This window comes from Thermobia domestica, chromosome 1 (genome assembly GCF_964235325.1).
Source record: "Thermobia domestica chromosome 1, izTheDome1.hap1.1, whole genome shotgun sequence".
Classification (NCBI taxonomy): Eukaryota; Metazoa; Arthropoda; class Insecta; order Zygentoma; family Lepismatidae; genus Thermobia; species Thermobia domestica.
In genome coordinates this window covers 314,181,715-314,200,516 of record NC_137454.1, presented here as the reverse complement: position 1 = coordinate 314,200,516, position 18,802 = coordinate 314,181,715, and the positions used below count along the sequence as shown (strand labels likewise).

At 35.3% G+C, this 18,802-nt stretch overlaps 1 protein-coding gene across 2 annotated transcripts in view; it reads left to right on the top strand.

The window, feature by feature from the left end:
* The window catches only part of LOC145662438 (uncharacterized), a 193,978-nt gene that overhangs the window by 73,382 nt on the left and 101,794 nt on the right, over positions 1–18,802 (top strand). The window lies entirely within an intron of this gene.

The window sequence follows — 18,802 nt, the reverse complement described above, 5'->3', positions numbered from 1 at the left end:
CAGGGCAGAGTCACAGCCAAGGGACAGATTATTGAGAACCTCAGGATCCACTCGCAGTCAAGAGGTGGGTGTAAGGTCTCTCAGGGCCAAAGGCACCCAAGAGAGTGGTAGGGATTCTCAGGACTCAATCGAAGTCAAGAGAGTACCATAGGTTGTCAAAATAATGTTTAATACTGTCAACATCAAATCTGAAATTTAAGTTATCTGTCAAATATTAATATCATTGAAGTAATAAATCTATGGATGAAAATTTCTTATGCACATACAGATGTAAAATTGTTACTACTGAATATGATCTTTTTATAGTTGAATACCATTTTTATGTATGTAGTCGATTAATTATTTTGTAATTTTCCATTTGTTTTTGATGACAATGTCTGGTTTATAGCTACATAATGCTCCGAAATCCACGCATGCCGATGATAGCTGTAATAGTTCTGAACGATATTGTTGAAAAGTTTGCATTGAAAAATGATAGGATTTAAGGATCCAGTTTCTTCATTTCACCAGCTCAGTCAATATGCTATCGTTTTATTTTGAGAGCTAACATTTTCGTGATACGAGCTATATTATTAAGTTGTATTGTGAATAATGTAAAATGATCCCCAATTTTAAAATCCTTTTCATGGATTAGTGTTTAGTAATCCATTAAATTCTAGTAATTTTGTCCCAGATAGTTTTTAAAAATTTATTATTTGTGACTGGTTGCGGTTCCGATTGTTGTCATAACAGTTCTAGAATTTGTTTCCAAGCAACTATGAATACGTTATGTGAACTAAATATATGTATGAGCACTATGAAGAAACATTTATAAACAGGTATGATTCATGATTTATTTACGACAGAGTATTTTCATGCAATGATATCAGTGAAATACATACAAAACACATTTTTGATTTTAAAAACTTGGCTAGAAAGGCTGCATAACTCAAGTTTACACGGAACAAAATTTCATTTATGTTATTAAATGATACTTTAGAATGGACAAAATGAGATATCGTTGTATGTATTCTCCCTTCTATCCTATACACAAATAATTATTAAAATAATAGAAGTAGTTATGTAATACAACAAACACAGAAGTAATTCATGTGTAACTAATACTGAACGTTTGTGCACTCCGATAGTCCTGTGTAAGTGCAGTATTGGTATGATAGGAAGTAGTAGTAGAAACAGCAGTACGGATTATTGTGTGCGATTGAAAAAATATTTGGCAGTATCAAATGGAAGGCATCGTCAAACTGCTAAAAGGGCAAGTTACATGTGCAGTGAACTGGAGCAAGTGTATCTAAGGCTGATGGTACGTTAGGTGGAACGATTGGAAGATGATGACAGCGTACATAACTCGTGCCAGGATACTATAAGAGAAGAAGAATAGTATACTTAAACCAAACCTAGATTGGAGGGATCGTTGTTAATACTCAGATGCGCATATGGAGAAATCTTCAAGGATAAAATTGGGTAGGCATTTGTGAGGAAAAGTACTTCAAGTGCTATTTCAGTATGATTTGTTGTTGCTGAACTCATATCTGTCATATGCAACGCTGTAAGATTCACTGTTTATCAGAAATTAACTAAAAACAAAATGGTGGTCGAAAGTATCTTTGTAATATACAGAACTCAAAATATGTGTTTGTTCGACAAAAGTTTGCGCACCACTTAACAAAATTTCTATTAAAGTTGGCATGAATATTCTTCGATGCTCTAGAAAAGCAATTACTGGACTCAAAACCTTCAAGCACACACTTGTTAGTGTTACCAACCTATTAAAAAATATTTTTTCCGCGGCCGTTTAACGTATCTGCTCCAAACTTGATATGAACCTTATTCGATATCCTAGGAACATTATTTTCTTGAAATGACACTGCTTAGGTTTGTAGGATATTTAGCATTTTCTAATGGTATTACACATATGTCAAGTACATGATGCATTGTATTAAACTGTTGATTTTATATAAAATCGAACGTTAAAACTCCGATCAAATTTCAGTTATTTATCAATGCAAGTGCCACTCATCTGCCGACATTTGCAAGACGCTGTGTGTAGGTTTGGCTTACAGTTGCACCGAACTCTCTTGCAGTCATTGCTACAGGTACAGGTAATCAAAACTCACAAGCGTCTGGAACTGGCGGCAACGTTAATAAATGGGGGACAATCGAATTATTCTCCATTTTGCTATCCTATTGTTAAAGGAAAAGGCAGATCTGAGTGCTGCAAATGGGCTTGTTTCCATACTAATGTCTGGTAATGAGAACGTTGTGTGTGAAAGTAAAGAGCATCTCTGGTTGGTAGCAGTTACTCTATTGTAATGCCCTTGACGAACATACTAAACCGAACTTCATTGATGTCAATATTCAGTTCGCCATATACTTTGCAGAAGACGATTTTAGCATTCTTAATGGTGTGGTCGCTAAGGATTGTATCAGCTCTTAACCCTCTCAACAGATGGTTATGCTGTGCAAACACATTCCAGCAAGTCCTCTTTTTATGTCCAGTAATCTACGGACTTGTGTCACATCTAGTGACTGCATGGAAAGCTAGAAGGAACTGGAGAACTTGAGGTTCTATCTGCAGCATTTCAGCAATGGTGTAGACTGGAATGTACTTTCTGCTCTTTTCTGTCCCTGTTTTCATCCACAGTTTCTGGTAAAGTAACCAACCAGAAGGACTAAGATTTCAGCGTCTCTTGTCAGTGTCGAGACAACAATCCTTCTTGCTCTACTTTTAACGGAGTGCATCATAATTCTGGTGTCAGCATCTTCGTTTCTTGCCTGCAGGTTATTAGTGTCAAGGATTGCATCAGAAGCTTCGAAACGTTCATCACCACTGAAGCCACCTGCCACAACTATGGTCTTGTTGGAAGGTGATTGCAGAATCAGCTGGTGTGAGAGAAATTTATTGAGATCTGCTTTTCTTGTTACCGTCAATAATAAAGTTCTTCCACTTTGCAGGAAGAGGCACATCTCTGCTGTCTGTTGGTTTCCTGATTCCCACAGACCCTTTCCCACTACGTTTCCGTGTGCCACTCTTGATTGAGTGGTGGCAGTAACGATCAAAAATGTTATCAATGCCCTGGAAATATCCCCCACTTTCGAAAACATTTTGAACAAAAGTATCTGCATAGTCACCGAAAATGTGTGCTGCCTGTGACTCTCCAATTGCTATTACCAGGACCTGTCCATTAATGATTAGCTGTGATTCGCCGTCAAAGTTTTTAGCGTTAAGTTGGTTGGTACAAAGAATACGATCAGTCAGTATTCCCAGAAGAATTGTTTTTTAGCCTGAGCGAAGCTCTTCATTTGCTTCTGCCAGAGATAGAGAAACATGCGCCATAATGTTGTTAAGATTGACTGGAGGTCCTGCTTCATATGCAGCAATAAATCGCTGAAGAATGCTTCTATCCGTTTTTGCTGTGTTTATCTTTCCATTTTTTTTTATCTGACTGTTTCACTTCATACAGAGAGGCAAAGGTCAGACATTTGTTTTGAGGTAGCTTGTCTCTAAAATTTATCGTTCTTTCCTCAGTTGCCAGAAGCCACAAAGACATCCGACCGATCTTGCTCTTTCTCCTCCTCTTCCTCCTCTGAAATAAGCACATGTCCTGGCACACAATCCTGCACGTAGATTTGAAGCTTTTCTTTGAATGTGACTCTTCTGCTCTTATATGATTATGGTACCTCAGCATTTGCTTTTACTGCTAAGTTTATTCCACACATCATTTAGTTGAATATCGTGCCCCATGCTTGCAGATTCTCTGATCACTCTGCAAGCATTAACCATTCCATAGCAATATCTGTTTCAGCTGAATTTTGTTTACTTCTTGATGCACTTCGCAGAAACTTTTTGAAGCAGTTTGGATGGTATTTCTCCTCCGCTGCGATCAGTAATCCGGCTAGCAATGTACGGACGTGTAGATTATATTGGGACAAATTCAGTATATGGTTACTCATATTGAATGTGGTCACAGAACAACGTTCCTTTAATATTAGAGTTCTAGGAGAAGATACAAAGCTCCCAATTAACTCATGTTGAGTTCCTCATCTTTTTGGATGATATGCAACTTTCAAATCCTGAGCTGTTAGCTCTCTTTTGTGGTAGCTAAACCTTACTCTTGGTTGTGAAGGATGAAAAGAAACAAGACTTATGCCACCACAGTACGTTGACTCCTGACGATACCATTGGTTGGATCCGATTTGATTGCAGACTTGTTGTCCGTGTCAAGCAGTTTAGTTTTTGTCTCGGAAGCTTGACTTAACGCCCCTAGATCTCTTTCAGTGCCACATATTTCTCTCACATCTTCGTTGATAGATAAGGCACTATTCAATATCGGACGTATTCCTTTTGAGGCTGCGAACAGCTTCCATGTTGGAATCTGAATAATGTCGTCATTTCAGAAATATAACAAAATCCGAAACCATCATGACACCAGCGCTTATGAATGGAAGAACTGAAGACTAATGATAGTGTTGACTTTATTTTTCGTAAACTAAGTCATCTCAAAAATACGTTGTGATGACGAAATACATATATAATTTTAATAACAAAACTAATATGTCTTTCGTCATTACAATGTATTTTTGAGGTGATTTAGTTTTTGAAAAATAAAGTCAACGCTGACATTGGTAAACAATGACACAAGGTAAACTATTAGCATGGAAGTTTAATACACTACCCTGCAAGGCTTCATATTTATCTTAATTAGATACAAACCATTTTAGCAGCATTAGATTTCAAAATTTATTTTATTAAAATTTCTAATTTTACATATTCCGTCCTTATTGTTAATAAAAGCTCATAGTTGCAGTGAACTTAAGTTCTAGATCTCCTGCAATCTAATACAGGCAATCTCGATACAAAAGATTACATAGTGCCTACATTTTTATGGTGAATATTACAAAACAACGGAGACCTAAACACGGTGGCATACGGTGGATCTGCATTATATAGACATTGAGCATTTCGAAAATGATGTATGCCAACTTTTCCTCAAAAATGCCTACTAGGTTAGAGGTTCTTTACTTTGGTGCCCAGAGTATAAAGAGAGTTCACACGAAGGATCATACAACTAATGTGTTAAGCTGAGTGCAGAACTCAATCAGCATCTTCAACGACTTGTTTCTACATGTGCAGTCCAACAACGGTTACACAACCTCAATATATGATGTCGGATTACGATTTCGAAATCTGTCATATCACTGGCTAGCGCGGTGGTAATGATGGCGGCCAGTGGAATACGCAGAATGTTGTCAAGGGAGGGTCCAAGCTCCGAACATAACTTCATTTCAGGTGTTTATATATATATATGTTTGTATGTATGTATATATATATATATATATATATATATATATATATATATATATATATATATATATATATATATATATGACAAATGCTTATTTTGCTTAAGGGAGTTAAGATGGTTCCCTTTGTATACGTCACTAATTTCAGTGGCTCTTTGCTGCTGTGAATTGGAATTTCATAGCTCGTATACCATTGGCTATATGGTTACTCTGAAAGAACCAATTACTACCAGTGGTTATATGGGAATTTTGGGTGGCCAGATATGGTACAGATGTTCCCAAACAACAGTGTGCACTGTTCTATAATATAACCAAAACACTACAATCAACTGCCACACCTCTTCAGGTGTGGCTATAACATCATGAAGATCAACAATATCTTTCTTGGCCCGCTTAATCGCACAACTGGACTTTATTATGTATGTATAGTTGTATAGAAACAAACACACACATATTACTATGTTAATGATAATACAACTCAATTTTAACACAGACCAGTGGCCGAACCCATTAACAATACAAAGACAAACACATTTGCCCTTAACAACTCAATCATAATCTCATTGTGTATATTAAGTGTAACTTTTGATAGCTATCTTTTTATTTAGAAGTATCATTATGAAATAGATACTCGTACTGAAATTCTCGTACCGGCTTCTTTCACCTGCTAGACCTTTGCTTGCTTTCGGGGTCATATCTGTAAAACTCTCATGATCTTGATCAAAAAGTTTGAGTTACTTTCAATGTAATTTCTCAAATCTTGACTCAAATTCCAAATAATGTTTTTGATTCTGTGTGAGCAGCTGAGGAATAAACTTAGTGACAACACTTCTCATTTGCAAATCGTCAGTTAAAATCATCTGGCTCAAGCTCCAACCCACTCTTGTCTGTTCTGAAATTTCGTCTCTTGTTGGTTTTTTGGCGAATTTTTCAATGTCTTCGTCGTTTCAAGATTATAAAGAGTACCCAAGACGAGCATGACTTTCAGCACTCATATCATTACGTTTAAAGTGGCCAAACCACTCAAAAGCTTGTGTGCGGTCATACCATCCTTCTTGAAATCCTTTGAAGCATTTGGTAATCTTCCGTTGCCGATTTTTGAAGCAAGAATCAAAATTTCAAATACATTCTTTATTTCTTTAAATCTGCCATAACGATTTCGAATGCGGCAAATGAGAACAGTTCAGAATCACTACGATCAAACACTAACCTCCTACGCAGACGCCGCTTGGGAAACTGTTTTGGGAAGATGTCTACTAAGCCTACCTAGTGGGAAAATTCTACTATGCCTAGAAACGGTTGTGCTCTTTCAATCCGTTTCTTTGGGGTCCCCCTCGTACATGGGATTTGAACTTTCTCCCACAACCCTGTTTATTATAGAACTTTAATATGATACAATGTAGTTACAATTCTAATGGTGATCCGAAGACCAATAGAGTACCTTAATTTGGTAATTGGTGAATAGTAATGTCCCAAGGCCCATTCGTAGCCAAGAGACAGATTCGGGGATATCCTCAGGGTCCAGTCGCAGCGAACAGCTGGGTGTATGATGCATCTCAGGACCCACGTGCAGACAAGAGGGTGGTTGGGATTCTCAAGCCCCAGTCGCAGCTAACAGAAAAGAATAGGCATCTTGGAAGGCCCAGTCACAGCCAAGGAAGAGAGGTTGGTAGTCTCAGGGTCCACTATCAGCCAAACGATTGGATTGAGGGGTTCTCAGGCCCCAGATGAAGGCAAGAAAGAGTAGGTAATTCTCAAGGCCCAATGCAGTCATGAGGTGATCAGTAAGGTGATAGTTAAGGTGATCAGTCAGAGAGCAGATTGGTGTATTTTTATATACCCTCCTCAGGAATGCTCGTTGAACTTCGGGCTAGAGATGACGTTCGTTATTTTTCGGATCACATGTTGTTAGTTGATATTCGTCGTCTGCTTTGTTGTTGTTGAGCACGTAGAACGCAGTCATATGCAGAGGATAAAACAATATCCAAGATTTACTAATAAGAATGTCAACATTTTAAACGAAAATTATGAGTGACAATGAAATAAATTATTTCATGTAATTATGAAAAGCAATCAATGGCATTATGCCATTGATGTTTTGAAGATTACGTCATTTAAATGTTTTAAAATAGATTGATCTTGACTTATTGCACGTAAAGTTAACCGGACGGATTCTATCGAGAAATCGTGATGTGGATAATGTGAACTAGCTGCCCAGATCATGTGATCCCCTGGATTATCTTCTATAATATTATCCCAAGTTTCAGGTCTACGAGAAGCTACGAGGAATTCGTGAACTGAGAAAGAGCATTGAACGACACTGTCTACAAAACATGATGCCATTGATTTCTTTCAATAATAATAATAATAATAATAATAATAATAATAATAATAATAATAATAATAATATAATTCATTATCGCATTCGGGTTTCTTTCCCATCTCAATTCAAAGTTCTGATGTTGCATTGGTAAACCTTTTACTTCTGTAGACTGTACTCCTGTAATTTATATGGAAAACCTACAATATACATTAGACTTAGAAGGTCATATTCACAGATAATTTTATGTGTTTAGCATCTTATTAAGAGTTTGGCTAACGCGTTGATTTCCATATTCAGAAGCTTGTGATACTTCACTACTCATACCCGAATATGCAAACCATTTCCGCAGGGATGTCCAAATTCATTATGAAAAAAAAAGTAATAGAGGAAGTTCAGCATTCTCTCACTCTTACTTTTTATAATATGTTTCGACAACTCTGAGTAGAGGTCGCACGCGTTAGTCAAACGCATACGTACGATGCTAATTACAAGTAAAAACTACTCTGAGTATTGCCCATAGTGTTAAGGATGAGTTTTGTAGGAGTGTCTGTGAAACGTTGTGATATAACAGATTGAAATGTGATTAAGCTAAACTCTAGTTTAGCTACAGTCAATACGGTTTGTGATCTGTACTACACTGTGTTCAACTTCACGGATCCAATCTACTGGATATATATATCTTTTGTGTGGATGTTTGGATCTGGCAACTCTGAATTCCACCAGAAGTGAATAGTTGCATATAAGCGGCTCAGGTGAATATAATAGGAAGGGCTACTTCCCTTGAAATTGAGTTATTACGTAGAATGAGTTATGATCGAATCACTGAAGAGGATGTAGGTGGTTTAATTTCGGACATGTACGTATAGATGACAGGGAAATCTTGTTTGGTATATGTCATTGCATTGAATCGCATGGGAATGTCAAAATTCTTTTCCAGTTTACACGAAAGTTAGAAAATGTGACATAACATTATGTTCGCGCGAGTCGCTGATATGTCACTAAGTACATATTTGAACTTATTTTCCCACAAATTCGGAATTCATTATTTTAACCTGCTGTGGCTACCAACGTAAATAAACTTATTGGGCTATATTTAGAAATGATTTTGCATGTGATTAACGCCGTACTAAGAATTTGACTAACGCAAGATTATGATTTCTCTATGAGAAATATTTTTATTATGTTATACACGATTGATGTTGATATCGACAGAGGCAAGCTACGACCTTTTACCACGCTGTCCACTCCAAACACAGCAAAATAAAGGTAAAACATCTTTCTGTCTTAATTTTTGACAGCGTGGTTACAACAGCTTGAAGAGGCGTGGCTATTGGCTGTAGTGTTTTGGTCATCTTAGAACAGTATACGTTATTATTTGGAAACAACATTTGTGAGATTCCTGGCCACCTAAAATTTCCATATAACCATTGGGAGTAATTGTTCCTTCAATATAACTATATAGCCAACGCTATATCAGTTATGAAATTCCAACTCACACCAGCACAGAGCCACTGCCACCAGTGACTTTCACAAGGGGAAGGTTTCCGTCTTAACCCTCTTGAGGAAATATAAGCATTTTCCATATAAATATATGCATATCTGAACACCTGAAATGATGTTATCTTCGGATCATGGTTTCTCCCTTGACAAAATTCTGAATAATCCACTGGTCAACATCATCATTATCACGCTAGCCAGTCATATAAGTATTTTCGAAATCGTAATTCGACATCACATGTTGAGGTTGGGTAACCGTTGCCGGACTGCGTATATAGAAACAGGTCGTTGAAGATGCTGATCGAGTTCTGCACTCAGCTGTCTCACATTAGCTGTATGATCCTTCGTGATAATATTCCCACCTAGGTTTGATTTCAGTACACTATTCCTCTTCTATCATATGTAACGTATATCCTATTTCTAAATATATATTTATATTAATACTACAATTATTTTGGAAGGATATTAACACGTTACACGCGCACCTGCCTCCGCAAAGACAACTTAAACGTGCACGCTGGAAGGAAGGAGAATTAAATTCCCCCACTAATAAATAAATTACGGTTATGTTGGTATAGTTCAAGTAACTGAACAAAAGTGGGAACTTATTAAATCCAATAGCTACTAGTAAAAATACTCTCATAGCACGCCAGGTAAACTAAGCTCTAAATTATTCAAATAATAGAGTTAAATCGGATATTATCAACTTTATATCTGTAAACTCGAACAATATTATTAGTTGCCAAATTTTGAGAATACAAAATTTACACAAAATGAATTTAATTTAGATCACAAAATTGAGAACTCAACTATAAAACTCATTATCATTCAAATATCGACCAGCGATAGCAGCATAGAAACAACCACAATGTTAAATGGCGTACTAACTTGCCAAGGGAAATTCTAGAAAATAATTTACTTACAGTAGGTATTCCAGTTATAAACCAAAGCTTTTACAGCAATAAACTCACATATTCACAATTTATCAAATACACTATCAACACTTAATTTAATTTAGAAGCCGATAAGGTTGAAACATATTGAATTTTGACACCAAAGATAATCGTTTTCCTTCGTATTTGATAGCTGCCTGTGATCTGACGATCCCAGGTAGCGCTGCACATGAACAAACTTATCATTCCAAAAAGTACCACCAGAGGTCATTGAGAACCATAGCTTTTCTTGAAATGATTTAAATCTGTTAGGATACTATTATTATTACAAATCGGTAGAAAACTTGCTAACTTCATTTTAATAACAGAAAAATCGAGGATAATTAGAATTTACAATTATTATTTTAGAAAATTCAAAACCTTGACTATAAATGACATATTACACACATCCGACCCTCCCTAATTAAAAAGTTAACCTTTTTAATATAAATGTTCCTAAATTATAATCCATTTAATAAGCAATTGCCATAAGGTAACTACTCATAAAATCTCCGTTAGTTGATTTGAATCATCCACTCCATCATTCATACCTAACCCCCAAAAAGAAAAAGAAAGAAAAAGAAAAATAAACGAACTAAACAAAATCAAATACTAATAATAACCAGAATCATCCATCGCCATACAAAATTCATTCACTCGTGGATCTCTACTTCTAATCCATCACCCGTTAATAATTATGGCAATTAACTCATTAATAAATTATAATAATACAGCCTAAATTATTTTTCAATCTTGTCTGATAAGTGATAGATTAATTTGAAATCTTATTCCTCATAAGCATTATCAAACTAATTATCAATACTCAAATTAACAACATTTAGCTGACTCGGAAATGCAGAATTGATTTTTTTTTAACAAATCTTGGCTCTCCAGAACATCCATTTAGGCAATATACAATAAAAACATACTACTTACATACAGCTGACAAATTCTGCAATAACTGACAATATCCGAAACCAAACTTATTCATGGACACATACATTCATCAATGGTAGTCGCGACAATATACAAAACACGGCATTGCAGGCCTGCAATAGAAATAACAATTACTATTTGATCTAAACAAATAATACACAAACAAATACACAACCAAACTAAAACTATGGTAAGCGGTAACATTCTCTGACTCAGATACTCTGATTAAATTAGCCGGAATTTTTTTTATGTTACAGTTACATCTCTCCTCTCTCGATACTTTTTAGTAAGGGCTGCATGTGACCTACGAACATCATTAGGGTTAGCATCAGATCTAATTTGAACACTGTTCTGACCCAGGAATTTGACCAATGTGTATGGGCCCTCCCAACGATAAGCCAAGCTCTTATTAAACTTGTCCACCAACGATGACTTAGCTTGCGATTTTATTAATAATTTATCCCCTACCTTATAATCAACGGGAATTCTCTTTTTATCATATAACGCCTTCCTTCTCTTCCACGCTAACTCCATATTATGCATCGCCGATGCCCAAATTTCGCCTTTATTCTTATCCACAAATATTTTATCCACATTCCACTTAGTGTCAAGAGGGTCACACACATTATACCCGTATACCATATCCACTGGACTACACTTTAGTTCTGTGTGGATCGAGTTATTGAGTGAAAATTCAATTTCATGTATGCCCTTATCCCACTGTTGTTGCTTATCATGGAAAAATATCTTTAACCCATTTTTCACAGAACGTATGTATCTTTCACTCAAATTCGAAAAGGCTGCGTAAGGGGAAATCCTGATATCTTTGATTCCTTGACTATATAAAAAGTCCGTGAACAATTTAGATACAAAAATAGAGTGACAATCATGGGCGAAAGCATGTATAAACCCATGCCTACACATTAACTTATACATCTTATTTATAATACTTTGGCTGGACAAAACGTTAATAGGTTCCAGATAAACAAAACGTGAACAACCATCTACTATAATTAAAATATAACGTCCTGATTTTGATCTTGTAATTGGCCCAATTACATCTCCATACCAAAGACCGTTTACAGTCTTTTCATATTCTGATACTAGCAACCCCATCTTTTTCCTATTTTCGGCTTTTGCTAATTGACATTCTTTACAAGTGGTTACGTATTCCTTAATATCTTTCAAGATACCAGGCCATGTATAGCGCGAGGCTAATTTCCCAATCGTACGGCTCACCCCTCCGTGACCACCGGGCAAAATTTGTCCATGATAGAATTCCAACAATACTCTCCATAAATTTTTGGGAACACAAACCTTATAGGGATTCTTATATGCTTTTGTTTTCTTACAAAGTATTCCGTTTACCAATTTATAACCATCTACCTGTTGTTTGCTTTCCAATTTTTTAATTATTTCTGACAAAAAAGGATCTTTATACTGATGCTCCTTAATAGATAAAGATGCATAGGGCATATCCCACATATTTACCATACATAGGTTTTGCATTTCCTCATCACTAGATTGTACATTCTCAATCAATTCGAAATCATGAGTGTTATATACTCTAGAAATAAAATCAGATGTTACATTTAAATTTGACGATATGTGCTTAACATCAAAATGAAAGGCAAACAACCTATGCAATAAGCTACCATATTTTTTTACACGTTTAATATTCTTGAGGGCATAAGACAAACTTTGATTATCTACTAATAATTCAAATTTATTGTGTAAATAGATTTTAAATCGTTCTAGAGTCTCTACTACTGACATCAATTCAAGCAAATAAATGGGCTTACTATAATCATAAGGACGTAATTTTCGACTGAAATATGCTACAGGTCTCAAGTAGCCTTCTGAGTCATACTGTTGGATCACCCCTCCAAGACTTTTTAATGATGAATCGCAACACACTATAAACTTTTGGTTTAAATCGGTAATTTAAGTACAATGTGAGATTCGAACATTGCCTTGATATCATCTAAGGCTTTTTTCTGGGCGGGTCCCCAATAAAATGCCACCTTAGGAGATCTCAATTCATTTATTGGATGCATTATTTCATGAAAACCAGGCACAAACCTTGAGTAATACTGCAAGAATGAACATAAGCGCAACACCCCCCGACGATTTTTGGGTGCTGGTAAGTTTCGTATAATATCTAGGCGAGCAGGATCCATTTCAAATTTATTATGTTCAATAATATGACCTAAATAAGAAATTCTGGTTTGAAACATAACACTCTTATCAAGTGACAGCGTAATACCATTTTCACGAAAAATATTCAACACTTTTGTCAACAATTTCTTATGCGAAACAATATCTTTAGAAACCAGTACGACATCATCAAAGAACCACTCCAATCCTTCCTCTTTTAAAGGATACAACAAGTCTGTCATAAGTTTTGACAACAAGTAAGACCCCACAGATAATCCAAAAGGTAAATAACGAAATTGAAAAAGGCCTCTGTGCGTCAAAAACGCAGTATACTGGCGCGAATTCTCAGATATTTTCAGTTGTAGATAAGCTTTACGTAGATCGATCACACTAAAGATACGCCCTTGAGATAATTGTGCAATAACATCCTCAATAAGCGGAGTATATTGAGAATTAACCAACAATCTGTCATTCAAACCTTTGTAGTTGACTACTAATCTTCTTCCCCCACTCTTGTTTTTAACCAAAAATGCAGGAAAAGCCCAACAACTATTACTTTTTTCAATAATGTTCTGTTCCAACCAATCATCAATAATTTTATCCATCTCTTTCTGTTCGCTACGTGAAATTGGATATGCTTTATTTCGAATAGGGGTTTCATCAGTCACTTTTAATTCATACTCAAAGTTTTTAACTGTTCCAATACGATCACTGAAAACGTCTGAATAATTAGCAACCAATTCATTTACATACCTTGGTAAATCAGGATCTTCATTCACCAACTTGGGATCGACCAAGACCTTGGTAGCCTGCCTATTAGGAGTTCTCGTATCCTCACGTACATTGGATCCATCCCCCTGTGTACCAGACTGTTGAAAATTATGTACCACCGCCCTGGATGTAGCTCTGCTGTTTGAACCTACTTCTGCTTGCACACCATCGCGATACGCCTGATGTTCCACAAACCATTTAGAAGTCGGAACCTTATGGGACCTGGAATGATTAGTTTCTGCGGCAGAATCATTTTTCAAAGGAGTAGGGGTATTATTTAACCTCACGGAAACTTTAACTTTTCCACCATCTATTATAAATTGCTTCTTGTTAATGTCTATTGTTCCTTTAAGAAAACTAATTCCGTCTATTCCTATAATAAACTTAGGTGACAAGTTTTTATGCAAAAAGAATTTAAGTTTATAAGTTAAACCTCCAATTTTTATCGGTAGAACAACACATTGATCTAAATAAAGCACTTCCTTTCCAATCCCCGCTCCACGAAAAGTATCTTTAATATATTGCACTCTCCAGTTAGTGTTTCGCTCCCATTCTTTAAAAGAGTCTATATCACAAAGATTCACTGTACTGCAAGTATCTAAGGCTCCTTCTAACTTTCGTCCCAAAAAATACGCATCGATAAATGTAGCTATAGGTTTCCTATTATCTTCGGTTGACGTTCTATTCATCAAGGCCGCCTGTTGTTTTTGTTGTTGCTTTTTATACATACAATTTATAACCTTATGATCCCCGCCACAAAAATAACATTTTATTCTCTTTTTACACTCAATAGAAAAATTTGACCCGCACATTTCATCATAGACTAATTTTGATCTTTCATAATTCACATATTTAACAACTTCCTCATAAAGTTCTTGATAAGTTGATGGAATATTTAAAGATTGCGTATCTAATATCTGGTTTCATACCCTGTAAAACATTCACTTTAATACCCTCTTCATTTAGAGTGCCTTGAAACACCACATAAGCATCATAAATATTGCTGATATATTCTAATATATTTTCATTCTTGCTCTGCATACGTTCAACAAACAATCTATTTATTTCTCGTAAGCCTAATGGTGTCAACAGAGAAGTTCGTAAGGCACGACATACCTCCAACCAGTCATTAACATTGCCCAACAACTTAAGTAATTCTGTATTTAATAACCCAGTAGTTTTTCCAATAGCCAACATCATAATATATTCTAAGGGAAACAACCTCAGTTTATTAATTTTATAAACAGAAAGCAAAAACTGAAAGAGTTCTATATCTTTGCTTCCATCACAAAAGGGTATATTACGAGCAAAATCGTTTAAAGATTTTTGTGCTGAATGAGTTACAAGCTTACTTAAATCTGTTCTCAAAACAGAACCATTAGTATTGCATGTGAAATTATTTACAACCGATTCTGAAGGAAATATCTGAGTTCCAGCCAAGTGCGAACGAATTGCTCGTATTTGTGCTGATAAGCTACCACCAGCTGTTGGAGGTGAACGGCCTTGACCGCAGACTGCTGTTTGCTCGTGGCCACCTGACACCCCCGGGCGACTAGGCGAAGTCTTAATACAAACGTTATCACTGATTTTTATTGCCACTTGCAATAACTAATGAATCATTTTCTACCGTATTTTTCTTTCCAGCGTCACCCAAAACGCCAAGATCACTAGTGTGATTTTCCACACTAGGATTTGTCAATTGAGTTTGGTTAATTACTAAAACTCCAGTATCACCATTTTCGAAATGATCAAGTTCAAGACGTAGGTCATGATTAACAGGTCCGGTCTCCATCTTACGAACCACTCGGTGACGCTCAATACAATTTTATTACTTACTATTTAGCTATAATGCAACCCTTTTACAAAATAATCCGGCTCTATCTATCACATAACAAAAAAAAATATATTTTACATTCCCACTCACCAACGCAGATCACAGGCAGCTATTTAGGTTTGTAACGTATATCCTATTTCTAAATATATATTTATATTAATACTACAATTATTTTGGAAGGATATTAACACGTTACACGCGCACCTGCCTCCGCAAAGACAACTTAAACGTGCACGCTGGAAGGAAGGAGAATTAAATTCCCCCACTAATAAATAAATTACGGTTATGTTGGTATAGTTCAAGTAACTGAACAAAAGTGGGAACTTATTAAATCCAATAGCTACTAGTAAAAATACTCTCATAGCACGCCAGGTAAACTAAGCTCTAAATTATTCAAATAATAGAGTTAAATCGGATATTATCAACTTTATATCTGTAAACTCGAACAATATTATTAGTTGCCAAATTTTGAGAATACAAAATTTACACAAAATGAATTTAATTTAGATCACAAAATTGAGAACTCAACTATAAAACTCATTATCATTCAAATATCGACCAGCGATAGCAGCATAGAAACAACCACAATGTTAAATGGCGTACTAACTTGCCAAGGGAAATTCTAGAAAATAATTTACTTACAGTAGGTATTCCAGTTATAAACCAAAGCTTTTACAGCAATAAACTCACATATTCACAATTTATCAAATACACTATCAACACTTAATTTAATTTAGAAGCCGATAAGGTTGAAACATATTGAATTTTGACACCAAAGATAATCGTTTTCCTTCGTATTTGATAGCTGCCTGTGATCTGACGATCCCAGGTAGCGCTGCACATGAACAAACTTATCATTCCAAAAAGTACCACCAGAGGTCATTGAGAACCATAGCTTTTCTTGAAATGATTTAAATCTCAGTTAGGATACTATTATTATTACAAATCGGTAGAAAACTTGCTAACTTCATTTTAATAACAGAAAAATCGAGGATAATTAGAATTTACAATTATTATTTTAGAAAATTCAAAACCTTGACTATAAATGACATATTACACATAGTATGTTGGCACTAGTTCTGAATGCTGTCATCACTTTGCATTCAATCTACCTAACGCACTGGCAGTCTTAGGTACACTTGCTCCAGCTCATCGCACATATATAACTTGCCCTCTCATCACTTCGACGAAGCCTTCCATTTGATACTGCCAAATATTTTTCCAATCGCACACAATAATCCGTACCACCGTTTCTATTACTAGTTTCCACCACACCAATACTGCATTAAAACAGGACTATCGCAGTGCACAGATGTTCAGTGTTAGCAACGCATGAATTATCTGTTGTATTACATGGATACTTCTATTATTTTAATAACTATTTCTATATAGGTAAAGGGAGAGTATATACAAGATATCTTATTTTGTCCATTCTAAAGTATTAATCAATAACATAAATAGAATAATTGATCTGTGGAGCTTCTCTAGCCAACTTTCTAAAAGACAAGTTTACGGTGGGTAATATTTCATTAGAGTAAAAAATGTATTTTGTATGTATTTCACTGATACCATTCCATGAACATACTCTGTCGTAAATAAATCATGAACCATACCAGTTTATAAATGTTGTTTCTTCATAGTACTCATACATATACTTAGTTCACATAACGTATTCATAGTTGCTTCGAAACAAATTCTGAAACTGTTAATGACAACAATCGGAACCGAATAATACACTGAAAAAATGTCTGGGGCAATATTACTAGAATTTAATGGATTACTAAACACTAATCCATGAAAAGGATTTTAAGATTGGGAATCACAAATTGTTACATTGTTACATTATTCACAATAAAATTTATTATAGCTCGTATTACGAAAATGTTAGCTACTCAAAATAAATAGTATAATGGCCTGCGTTGATGCAATGCAGAAATTAGATCATTAAATCCTATCATTTTTCAATGCAAACTTTTCAATAATATCCTTTAGAACTACTCCAGCTTATGATCGACATGCCTGGATTTCGAAGCGTGATGTAGGTATAAGCGAGACATTGTCATCAAAAACAAATGGAAAATTATAAAATAATAATCGACTACATACATAAAAATGGTATTCAACTATAAAAAGATCATATGTACCTTGTTATGCAAAAATGAACTACATTGAAAATTCACGCAAATGCGACGATTGGTTCCTGATAAGCAATAGAACGTTTTGCACAATCAAAAAGAGAGGAAAACCAACACTTGTCCAAAAAAGAAACATAATTTTATTTTTGATTACGGCTACATTAATGCTGGACATCAACCTTTATACGTAATTTTCTTAAAAATATGAAAGTGGCGCTTAGTTCGTTTTCGAAGGACACGGTACATATTACGTATTAGCAATTTTACATCAGTATGTATCTAAGAAATTGTCATTCATAGATTTTTTTGACTTCAACAATATTAATATTTCACTCAGCGAACTTAAATTTTCCGATTTGATGTTGACAGTATTAAACAACATGTTGACAACCAGACATCTGCCATTACCTGTCAATGGACAACAATGCTAAGAGCTTAAGCAATATTTGATGTACGTCCGCGATTTATTTAATGAAATGTTTGCATCTCATTGTGTAGGCCAGTCGAATTAGGATTCTCGTATATGGTGCTCGTGGACACAATTAGTAATGAATTTTTCTTTTCACATGATTGTTGTATTAGTGGTAATAATCAACATACTAGAAGTCCTGAATGATTCGCCTTGTGCTAACTCCGCCATCTTCAAAACGGCGGATGATCACATATCTTTATACGGTTTTCGAGTAATTTCTCAAAAACTGTTATTTTTATAAAGAAAATTAACTAGAGCAATTTGAAAGAGCAGAAAATTTCCTATTAGGTAGCGCTTGTACATTTCTAGCAAAAGGTTCGAATCAAATTATAAATTTGCTTAAAAAAATCACTTTACAGGATTATTGAAATGTATTTTTCGGTAATTGATCATTATTCAACTCTTAAAGTAAAGTCCACATTTTTTTAGAGACCCGAAAGATCA